At 47.5% G+C, this 12,389-nt stretch overlaps 1 protein-coding gene across 2 annotated transcripts in view; it reads right to left on the bottom strand.

Annotated features, from left to right (window-relative positions):
• CAPN12 (calpain 12) overlaps positions 1–12,389 on the bottom strand; it is a 104,192-nt gene that overhangs the window by 80,292 nt on the left and 11,511 nt on the right. The window contains exons 1-2 of one of the 2 annotated variants that reach the window (XM_073549056.1): positions 3,516–3,588; positions 2,972–3,059 (exon numbers count right to left, since the gene is read on the bottom strand). The exons of the other annotated variant lie outside the window; for it this stretch is intronic. The gene's annotated coding sequence lies outside the window, so the exon portion shown is untranslated. Of the gene's footprint in view, positions 1–2,971; positions 3,060–3,515; positions 3,589–12,389 lie in introns of those variants that run through there. 2 annotated transcript variants of the gene reach the window in all.

The raw sequence follows: 12,389 nt of genomic DNA, 5'->3' as shown, positions 1-12,389 counted from the left end.
ATATTATATATTTTTGATTATATTCTAATCTAGTGAGAAGCACTTGTATGTAATACTTTCTTTGTCCTGTGGTGGCACTGCAGGAAAATCGAATACTAATCAAAAATTACATCTGATCGCTGAAGATCCTAGCAGTTGGAAACTCTGAAATCACTTATCATCAGAAGATCTTAAATACAGGATTAATCAGGAGATTGGAAGCATTGAATAAAAGCAGACACCCATTTATTTCACTCATTGATGTTACAGTAGGGAAGCCCTTACTATAACTTGTTAGCTGTACTGATGGGATTGATCTACAGGTCTCAATACCAACTACAGCCTGTACAACTGCAATACGTCCGTGCATACCTCTCCACACAATAAGTATTAGCTCAGGGTGTTTTCATGAAACGGGACACATGGCCTCATGCTAACGTCATCCTAATGCATCAGATAGATCAAAACCTCTAGAAGCCAATTCTCATGACCCAAGATAGTATCATTAGACTTCATCTTTATGAATCTGTTTTAAGTAGAAGTTGCAGTGGGGAAAATAAGTATTTGATACACTGACAATTTTGCAAGTTTTCCCACATACAAAGAATGGAGAGGGCTGTAATTATTATCAAAGGTACACTTCACCTGTGAGAGACAGAATCTTAAAAAAAAAATCCAGAAAATCATATTGTATGATTTTTACATAACATTACAGAGGTCAGATGTTTCCTGTAGTTCTTGACCAAGTTTGTGTTAGGAGTCAGATTTCTGCCTCTCCTATGTTGAAATCTAGACCCTTACATTCTGCAGTCTCCTGCGCTTCAGCTGCTGCAGAGGAGATTGCAGAGGAGAGTGCCTTGCGGCAACTCTCTCCAGAGGCTAAGTCCTTTGTTCCCTTAACTGAGCATGCTCATGGGACGAACTCCCACGAGTTCGGGGGTCAGGTGCTCAGGTCCTGTGTCAAATCCTATTGGCTCCTCTTGGAGCCTTGGAGATTTCCGGAAGGTCCCGTTTGGTATAAAAAGTGCACATGGCTGTTCCGCCATGCGCTAGTATACTTCATACTTGCTGCTGTATATTTGATGATGGATGCTTGGACTGGTGAATGACTTATTAAGAAACCCCTTCCCTCTGATAATACGTTTGTGTGAGTGATTGGTTCCTGCCAGTAGTAGCCCCAGCGCCAGCGCGCCTAGCTCCATCTTGCTCAGCAGCCTAGCGTCTGCATTGCGACAGTGTTATTGCAGCGCTTTACCTGCGGCTCAGTTCTTGCCGCGCTGCAGTTGCAGCTTATCTCGGCGTCCGCTGTTGCGTCTCCACGCACCTTATTTAATGGTAGGTCTAGACGGAGTAGTCCTGTTGTTTAAGGCTACTCCTGTGACCCTGAATACCGTGTCTGCATCGCTGAGGCTCTGTGACCCTGAACAGACTCAGCGTTTTGTGCATGCTTTTTGCCTGCAGCTCTGTGAGTGTAACAGAGCTTGCTTCAGTGCACATTGGGTGCAGTTAAACCCTGTGCACATTACCGCCATAGTGCTCTGCATCTACTAGCTGCAGTTTTTCCATCCTCCGCACGGAGGACCCGGAGCGGCGAAGGCACTTTATTTATATTTTTTATTTAGTGCCTTCTGCCACTCCTAACAGTTTGCACACACTGCAGCAGGGATTTTGGCCCATTCCTCCATACAAATCTTCTTCAGATCTTTCAAGTTTCGGGGCTGTCACTGTGCAACATTGAGTTTCAGCTCCCTCCAATTATTTTCTATTGAATTCAGGTCTGGAGTCTGGCTAGGCCACTCCAGGACCTTGAAATGCTTCTTATGGAGCCACTCCTTAGTTGCCCTGGCTGTGTGTTTCGAGTCATTTTCATGCTGGAAGATCCAGTCACGAACCATCTTCAATGTTCTTACTGAAGAGAGGAGATTGTTGGCCAAAATCTCGCGATACATGAGCCCATCCATCCATCCTTCAATATGCTGCAGTCATCCATTCCGCTTTGCAGAAACGCGCCCCCAAGGTATGATGTTTCCCCCACCGTGCTTCATGATTGAGATGGTATTGTTGGTGTTGTAGTTATCCTTCTTCTTCCTCCAAACACTGTGAGTGGAGTTGATACCAAAAAGTTCTATTTGGTGTCCTCTGAGTACATGACCTTCTCCCATGCCTCCTCTTGATTATCCAGATGGTCAATGGCAAACTTTAAACAGGCCTGGACATGTACTGACGTGAGCATGAGTACTTTGTTGCATGCCCTGTAAGATTGTAATCCATGACAGCGTAGTATGTTACTAGTGGTAATGTTTGAGACTGTGGTCCTAGCTCTCTTCAGCTCATTGACCAGGTCCTCCTGTGTAGTTCTGGGCTGATTCCTGACCTCTCTCAGAATCATCCTTACCCCACGAGGCGAGATCTTGCATGAAGCCCCAGATTGCGGAAAATTGACAGTCATTTTGTGTTTCTTCCATTTTCTAATAATTGTGCTAACAGTTGTTGCCTTCTCATCACTCTGCTTGACTATTGTCCTGTAGCCCATCCCAGCCTTGTGCAGGTCTACTATTTTGTCAGGTGTCCTTAGACTGCTCTTTGGTCTTGGCCATGGTGGAGAGGATGGAGTGTGATTGAGTGTGTGGACAGGTGTCTTTTATACAGATAACAAGCTAAAACAGGTGCAATTAATACAGGTAATGGGTGCAGAGTAGGAGGGCTTCTTAAACAAAAACTAACAGATCTGTGAGAGCCAGAAATCTTGCTGGTTGGTAGGTGATCAAATACTTATTTCATGCAATAAAATGCAATTTAATTATTTAAAAATCATACAATGTGATTTTCTGATTTTTTTTATTTTTTTATTTTTAGATGCTGTCTTGCAGTTGAAATGTACCTACGATAAAAATTACAGACCTCTCCATTCTTTGTAGGGGGGAAAACTTGCAACTTATTTTCCCCACTGTATGTAGGGAATACTATGGAGTTGACCCAACATACTACTTACTCTGTGTATGACATAAGGCTTCCAAGAGAATTGGCTTTCCACAGCTGATGGTTTAGTAGTATGGATTTCCTAACAAGGATACCATTATCTATAGGCAGAAGACACAAATGTACAATATGGTCATAAGTAGGACCCTGAATACAAAACAATCACATTTTCATGCCTGCTATTGAAGCGATGGCCGGGGGACCACCACAATGCAGGGAGACTACAGTACACAAGATGAGGTGCAAGCAACAAAGGGTTAATTTATTTACAGGCAAGGAATGCAGTGTTAGGAAAGTGTAAACAGGGGTATGCAATGACATAAAACAATTTACAAAAGGGATATTCTCTAGCTGGGCCATACAAATGGCACGGAGCACCAACTATTACAGTTCAGTGTATTTTGCAAAAGGCAAAACAATACAATAAAGTACAGTATGCTGCTACTCTAAATATAATCTATCTGGCCGCTGCTACTCCAGCCGCACGGCTACCGTGCTCTGTCTATTGCAGCCAATCCTAAGCCCTAAACATGTGCGCACACGGGGTTAACACTCACAGTAGTTGGTATTTCAGTCCTTTCCCAGGGGCCCCTGAAGCTTTGCAAGAAGGTGCGCACTTCTTCCTGGAAGCTCTGTTTTCCTTGTGTGCAAGTTCAATGTGTGATGTCACGGGTGACTGTATACTCCGCCTCCAGCAGGGTGAATTTCTATGACACCCGTGACCATGGATACACCGCCTCCAGCAGGGTGAATTTAAACAATGAAACATGCAGCTGGATACACCGCCTCCAGCAGGCGAATTTCAATAGTTACACGTGTATCTGGATACACCGCCTCCAGCAGGGCGAATTTACAGAGATAAGGGAAACACCAGGGAAACCGATACAATGGAGGGTCCTGCAATAGGGAACGGGACGTGGAGACCTCCTGCACTCCCCTGAGTCAGTGTCTCTACACTCCTGACGGTCCCTAGGCAGGTTCCGCACCTAGCGACGAGCAGGATACCTAAAAACCCTAGCTCGTCCTGCACCTATCCCTTTCTAATGAATTGGACGGTGCAGAAACTAATCCCACCACTGCACTAAAACACACATAAGGAAAGTTACAAACAGGGAAAAACCACTTAGCTTTGCTCTGTTGCTATTGCTCCCAGCAACAGAGTCCAGCACCTGAATGCAGCTTTCCTCCTGAATAGCTGCTACTTCACCAAAGCTTTGTCAGAGCTGCAAGGAACTCCTCACTGTCAAGGAACTTCTACACCAGGACTCTGACTGAGCTGCAAGGAACTCTTCTCTAGCTCCTTCCTCCATCAAGGATGGTTGGAAATGACCAATATCACCAACAGTGAGTGAGACCACCTGACTCTCCTTTATAGGCAAGAGCCTATAAAGGAGTGATTCCCGTGTAATAATACTAGCCACCACCGGGGTTAAAACTAGAACTAAAGACACCACTGTGTAATGACCTTCATGGCCACCGGGGGCAAAACTAACTTTAAGCAAACAGCTTAAAGGAAAAAAAAGTTACATGTGCTTTTATCTGTCACAATCCAGCATGGATCGTGACACAATGATGCTCCAGGAACGATGGATTCCTCCTCTGGATCCCTTTCTTGTCCTTTCTTCGTGGCTACTCACGTCAAGACAGGAAAGCCACCTTTTAATCCCCAGAATAGTTTACAAAGTCACAGTCGCAGACTAAATGTTCTTTTCCTCACAGCTCACGCAGGAACGCCTGCTTCCTGCAGAAATCTCGGGTCTCCCCTACACACAGAAAAGCAGCCCCTCCCCTGTGTAGTCTGGCAGATGAAACCAAAAAGCCTTTACAGCAGGGAAGCGCAGAATGTCCCACTGATTTAACCAAGGGGGTGCTGTCTCTTAAAGGGGCAGCTTGTCTCTACTGTCCATAGCACTGCCACCCCCTTACATGCCTCCCTACTTAAAGATGGTCATCCTCGACCATCACAGCATCAAGGTTGCAGTGGAATAGAGACACTTGCAATGCAGAACAGCACCTATAGGGGAGAAAATACAAGCGGAGAAAGAAGACTATTCTATGTATCGGGCTGGTGAAACCCCTACAGTAGACCTCTGGGATCTCCGGATGTCTTGACTATCCTCCAGAGGAATACTTGCTGCAGGAGTTGTAGTAGGCTCTTGTCTGGACTCTTCATAACGTGGCAGCAGTGGTACCTCCAGAAGATTACCATCTCTGTTCGGCTGAGGGACCCCCACGGTGTCAGGACCAATCCACCATTCATCATTGATTTCACCAGCAGGCAAGACAGGTTCAGGAGATGGAGCATCACCCTCAAGCGGCACTGGTACAGGACGGGCCTCGGACCGGCATGGCCGTAGCATATTCCTGTGGAGCACTCTAGGGGCGGACGCCCCATTCTCAACCTACACCTTGTAGACCGGACCGTCAGCATACACTCGCACGATGACTTTGTAAGGCTGTACTTCCCATCTCTCGCTTAGTTTACCCTTGGGGCGTTTCTCTCTGACTAATACTCGGTCCGGAGCGGTATCTCTTGAATTGGTTTACGACCCGTATGTTCTTTCTCCTGTAGCTGCTGACCCACTAACCGCCGTATTGTTTGCAGTCGTTTCCGATGTTCTTGCACCTATGAAGTGACTTTTCACTCCATCAGCTCCTCTGGCTGTTCCAACTTCAATTCAATGATCTCTCGTCCTGCTCTCCCAAACAGCAGCAGATAGGGGGTGTAACCCGTAGTGGAATGGACCCGATTGTTGTAGGTCCAGACCAACTCTGGCAGGAAATCTGGCCAGCATGCCTTCTTGTCCTCTTACAACGTCCTCAGCATTTGAAGTAAGGTCCGGTTGAAGCGTTCACATGCTCCGTTGCCTTGAGGATGGTAAGGGGTGGTCCAGGACCGCTTGATGCCATACAAACGGTACAGTTCTTCCATCACCTTGCCAACATGCACCTTGGTCAGAGTGGATGCGCTTTGGGCACCCATACACTCGGATGAAGTCTTGACAGATGGCCCGTGCCGCCGACTCGGCAGTCTGATCTATAGTCGGGGTGACTACCGCGAACTTGGAGAAATGGTCGGTCATCACCAAACAGTACTGTGGCCCCCGGGCTGAGTGTCCCACAAGGAGATAGTCGATCATCAGGACTTCTAGCGATTCCTTAGTATATATGGTCTGGATGGTTTCCCTTTGTTCAGTACTCTTAATGAGGTCGCATACCCGACATTGCCGGCAAACCTCTTCTACCACGGACTCCAACCATGGGCAGTACACGTGCCGCTGTAACCACTGGTAGGTCTTTGTGGACCCGAAGTGGGCTCCGAATTCGTGGACATCTTTAGCCATTTCCTGGGCCATTCCTCCTGGGATGACCACTTGTCACTTTACTTCAGTATCTTTCGGCTGTTGCCTCTTGCGATATAGCACCGATTCTCGCACCTCCAGCCTATCCCACTGGTGTAAGACACTCTTCATCTCAGCATCCAAACTATCTCTCTCTTGTTTGCCTGGCTTCTGCGCTACCCAGCATTTCATCTGTCTCAGCCCTCCATCTTCATCTTGAACATTTCCCCACTCTTCATTGGTTCTCCCCAGAGATTGGGGTAGTGCGCAGGCCTCCCTACTCGACTGGACCGCAACCACTGGGGTCTTGAACTTACGGATGTCTGGGGTTTCTTCCTCTTTGAGTTGTTCTTCGAGATCCCCCACTGGAGTTTACACCGTTACTCGTGACAGGCCATCAGCATTCGTATTTTCAGTAGCAGAGCGATAACGGATGGTAAAGTCAAACTTGGCCAGGCGAGCCACCCACTGTTGTTCTAAGGCCCCCAATTTAGCATTCTCAAGGTGGGCCAGGGGATTATTGTCTGTTCGAACTTGAATCTTGGTCCCTGCCAGGAAACCTGCAAACTTCTCTGTCATGGCCCACACGAGGGCCAAGAGCTCTAACCGGAAAGAGGTGTAATATGAGGGTTTCTTTCACTGTCTCGCAGGGACCTACTGGCATACCCAATGACTCTCTCATGTCCATCATGTATTTGGCAAAGTACTGCACTGAGTCCATGAAGGCTACCTTCTGTGTACAACAGGAACGGTTGATCGAAATCTGCGTAGGCCAAAATCAGGGCTGAAGTAAGAGCATTCTTTATAGCCTGGAAGGCCTTATCTTGCCTCTGGTCACAGGGGATGCATTGGGTCTTCGGCACTCCGGCTGTCCCCCTCAGCAGTTCATTCAGAGGACCTGCCACCTTTGCTAAATCTTTGACAAACCGTCGATATTACCCAGCGAGTCCAAGGAAGACCTGAAGTTCACGCATGGTTCGAGGAACTGGCTACTTCTGGATAGCAACCAGTTTTCTGGTGTAGGCAGAACTCCGTCTTGTGACAATATGTGGCCTAGGTACTCGATCTCTCTCTTGAAGAGGAGGCACTTCTTTGGCTTCACCTTCAGGTTATGAGCCCGCAGTCTTCCGAGTACCTGTCCAAGCCATTCAAGATGGTCTTCGAACAAGGCAGAGAACACAATGATGTCATCCAGGTAGATCAGGGTAGTCTCAAAGTTTAATTCTCCCAAACACTTTTCCATCAGCCGTTGAAACGTGCCCGGGGCATTGGAAAGCCTGAAGGGCATCCAGTTAAACTTGAACAATCCCATAGGGAGGATGAAGGCAGTTTTTTCCTTGTCTTTCTTGGCCACGGCCACTTGCCAGTATCCGCTTGCTAGGTCCAAGGTGGAGAAGTACTTGGCTTTCCCCAATGCTGTCAAGGATTCCTCGATGCGGGGTAACGGATATGAGTCTCGCACAGAGATGGCATTGAGTTTCCTGTAATCTACACAGAACCGGATGGTCCCATCCTTTTTGACGAGCACCACCGGTGCCGCCAAAGGGCTCTGACTACTCCTGCACTACTCCTGAATCCAGCATCTGCCTCAGTAATGTCTTCACCTCTTGGTACATCTTGGGTGGGATTTGCCGCTATCGTTCTCGAATTGGGTGAGCGTCCCCGGTCGGTATCTCGTGTGTGATCACTGCGGTACAGCCAAAATCTTTGGCGTGACGGGCGAATGCGGTCTGATTTTCCCACAGCATAGCTTCTATTGCCCGCACATGCTCAGAGCCAAGAGTCTTCACATCCACTTCCATCTGGTCAAGGATGATTCGCCCATTCCACTCCGGGGATGGCTTCTCTTCAGGCCCCACAGCGACTGCCAGGGTCCACCCCGCCCCTTCGATCGGCAATAAAGACATCTCTTTCTGACTCACCACTTTGCCCTTGTGTAGGTACACCCGGGCCAGATCTGTCCCCCGTGTCAAGGTGACTTCCCCGGGGCCCACGTTCAAAGCTCTTCTGGGGACGTGTCCTCGCTGGACCACAGCTATCGTACGAGCTATCATGACTTTTTGGTCCGCTCCGCCGCCTACCACAGGCTGAACTATCACCTCCAGCCCGTCAAGGTTGCGATGAGTCCCCCACTGGAAGGTGTAATATACTTTCTCGCTCAGGAGGCAGGATTACAGACTCCTTCCCAGGGGCCCTGATGACCCCTACCGTCTGATAAGACGGCACACTCTTCTGCATCCCACAGACGCGGATCAATTGCTGAAGGGCTTCTTGAGTAGGCTTGTGTGTGGCAGCCTTCTTATAATAACTGGGTCCCCGTTTGGTGAACATTATCTGATCGAGTTCTCGTAGGATATTCATTCCAAGTACTACAGGCACATCTTCTTTGATGGGCTCAGGGACTAGCAGGATCCCTTTCTTTCCTACTTCTTGCCCACAGATTCGAATATTCATCCACACAATCCCTGTGACCGGGATGGGCTGTTGATTGGCAGCAAATGCTGTTTGATATATGATTCTGGCATTGTTGTCACTTGTGAATCGGTATCTATCAAGCAATCCACTGGAACGCCCTCAAATTCAGCACTCAGGATGGAACTCCCAGCAATCAAATGTTCATTATGATAAGGAGCGGCCTCTCTTCTTGCTTCCCTCACAGAGTGCCGCGTTACTGTGGGGGTTGGTAGTTTAACGGCGGCTGTTGCTGGCTTTGAGCATAATTCCGGCAGTCCCTGGCAAGGTGCCCTTGTACTCCACATTCCCAGCATTGGATGCTTCCTCTTCTCCGAGGGGCACCCCGAGCCTGTCTTCGTGCCTCTGATGCATGGTGGGGGGAGCTTGCACCCACTGACCCCTTAAAGGTCGGGCTGAAGGATGGTTATATGAGTGCGTTGAGTCAGACTGTTGTTCTCCCATTCTTTGCTCCATCAGGGTTAATTTATCTTGCATACTGACAAGAGACCGCTGCAAGTCGTGCACTACCTGGACCAGCGCCTCCTGATGATTCTGGGTCTCTTCTTGGGACACCCTGGACACGCATCACACCAGACGCGTAACTGTCTTCCTTGCTTCGGGCCACTGCTTCTGCCAGGATTTGACAGAATGAAAGAGCCGGATCTGCACGGACCCGTTCTGACAGTGCTCTCCTCAAGGATGTGCTATGCAGTCCCAGAATGAATTGATCTCGGAGTGTCCGGTCTTTTGAGCCCATGCCACCGAGCCCATCTGTCTCTTTCCTCTGCACTTCTGTCAACACTTCTTGCAGTGCTGTCGCATACTGAGAGATCCCTTCTTCTTCCTGCTGCAATCTAGAGAAAAATTTGACGCGAAGCTGTCCCACGCTAGCAGTCTCGCCGTAGATCTCTTCCAGGAATTTCATTAACTCATTCAGGGTACTACGGGCGAATTCAGACTGTAGACAGATGTTTTTATGGGCCTCTCCCTCCAAGGTAGTCAAAGCAATGTCCACTTCAAGGTCTGTGCTGATGTTATAAATCTTCAGGGTGCTTTGCAGCTGGGACACCCAATCACACAGGGGCATATTATTGCCGTCAAATTTTGGAAGCACACTAAATATGGTGCCCATAGGGAGTGTCCTTGCAGGGGTTCCACCAATGCCCACAGCATCCCCACTAACACTAGCATTCTCGCCGTTGCTGCCTGCATCTTGGTGACAGTAACCCTGCTTGCAGCGCCACTTGAAGAGATGACCGGGGGACTACCACAATGCAGGGAGACTATGGTACACAAGATGAGATGCAAGCAACAAAGGGTTAATTTATTTACAGGCAAGGAATGCAGTGTTTGGAAAGTGTAAACAGGGGTATGCAATGACATAAAACAATTTACAAAAGTGATATTCTCTAGCTGGGCCGCACAAATGGCACGGAGCACAAACTACTACAGTTCAGTGTATTTTGCAAAAGACAAAACAATACAATAAAGTACAGTATGCTGCTACTCTAACTATAATCTATCTGGCCGCTACTACTCCAGCCGCACGGCTACTGTGCTCTGTTTATTGGAGCCTATCCTAAGCCCTAAACATGTGCGCACACGGGGTTAACACTCACAGTAGTTGGTATCTCAGTCCATTCCCGGGGGCCCCTGAAGCTTTGCAAGAAGGTGCGCACTTCTTCCTGGAAGCTCTGTTTCCCGTGTGTGCAAGTTCAATGATGCTCCTAGGAACGATGGATTCCTCCTCTGGATCCCTTTCTTGTCCTTTCTTCTTGGCTACTCACGGCAAGACAGGAAAGCCACCTTTTAATCCCCAGAATAGTTTACAAAGTCACAGTCGCAGACTAAACGATCTTTTCCTCACAGCTCACGCAGGCACACCTCCTTCCTGCAGAAATCTCGGGTCTCTCCTACCACAGAAAAGCAGCCCCTCCCCTCTGTACTCTGGAAGATGAAACCAAACAGCCTTTACAGCAGGGAAGCGCAGAATGTCCCACTGATCTAACCAAAGGGGGTGCTGTCTCTTAAAGGGGCAGCTTGTCTCTACTGTCCATAGCACTGCCACCCTCTTACACTATAGCACGAGACAAATCTAAGATCGATGAGTTTTGTACAAGTTGAACCAAAAAGTGCAGAATGTGGTGGGCCTCCAAGATATTGATCTTTAAGAATCTGTATGAGGGTAGAGAGGATCACTGTTGGATTTGCTGACAGCAGAACCATCATAGGTAGTTTTTCTGCCATCGGTAGGAACACTTTAAGCTGTAGCATTCATCTTCTAGAGTCTATTCTGCCAACGTCAAAATCATGTCTGAAGTTTGCGCAGATATTCACAGGTCCTATATCACTAACATGCTTGCATGCATCTGAGAGGAAGTGAAGATCTTTGAAGACCATCACACTTGATCTATTGACCTTTTGTTCAAAACCAAAGATGTCCCCAGTCCTGCCCAGCTGTCTATTGGGTATCTAAGGTTAATTGGGAATGTTGGAATCCAACATGGTCGATTCTAATATACTCAAAATTTGGAGAGTCAGGAAGCCTTGGACCATATTAGATAGTTGACCAATTACTTTTAAGTCAGCAGGTTCTAAGCAACTTATAAGTAGGGCTAGTTCAGCCATGAAGTGGATCTTAAAAGAGAAATTTAAATAGAAAACTTTTTTGATCTGTCCAAAGATTTGATTAAAAACTGCAAAGAAATGCAAAAGTGTACTCTGAGAGACTGGTTTATCTACTGCTGGCATTTAAAGTGTTTGACAGAGGGACTCCCTCTGTCAATTTATCCTCCCACTGTGATATAACTGCAGGGTGCCAAAGGGTTTTCATGCAAGCCAGGGGAATAACAATGGCTGCATGATCTATATTCAATATGTGCCTATTAGGCCATTCCAGAGGCCATTGCCTAAAAGGTTGCCTGTCAGTGTAAAGGGGCCTTTACACATAAAGCGTCACCGATTTTGTGACACAGCAGCGATATTGCTAGCGATATCGCTATGTATGATACCTCCGACCGGCTCCCCCGCTGTCTGTCGCTGATCGCGCGAGATCGGGCAGTTCCATTTCTCGTCGGGCGCTTCCTGCTGGGGCTTCCTGCTGGCGCCGATGAGCGACACGTGGACGCGGGAGGGAGGACGTCAGGATCGCCGCGTCTGAAAGGTAAGTAACGACCGCTGCTGCGTCGCTACATCGCTGTGAGATCTGCCTGTGTGGCAGCTCACTAGCGACCATTTAGCGATGCACCTGCGATCCTGACCGGGTCGTATCGTTGTCGGGATCGCTGGTGCATCGCTAAATGTAAAGGGGCTTTAACACTGACAGCCTATGTTACTTTGGAATAGAAAATACTGCAAAGCATTATACAAGCGATTGCTGGTTTAATCTCTTTTTTATTCCAACTTATTTGATTTTTTTTTAAATGATTCACCATTAAAAAATAGAAGGTTTGGTACTGGCACAATTATCACAGCCCATAGACCAAATATAAATTATCAATTAAACTTTTTTTTCTCCACCAACAAAAAATATATAAAAATTTGTCAAAAATTATATGAACATTAACAAGTAGTCTTCTGGAACCTCTCTGTCGTGGTAAACTCATGACAATAGATAAATTGTGGTAACAGGTGGGC

The sequence above is a fragment of the Dendrobates tinctorius genome, unplaced genomic scaffold (assembly GCF_039654945.1).
Source record: "Dendrobates tinctorius isolate UK_male_01 unplaced genomic scaffold, ASM3965494v1 ptg000158l, whole genome shotgun sequence".
Taxonomy (NCBI): domain Eukaryota; kingdom Metazoa; phylum Chordata; class Amphibia; order Anura; family Dendrobatidae; genus Dendrobates; species Dendrobates tinctorius.
The sequence above is the reverse complement of the archived record's forward strand: the minus strand, read 5'-3'. Positions and strand labels throughout refer to the sequence as shown.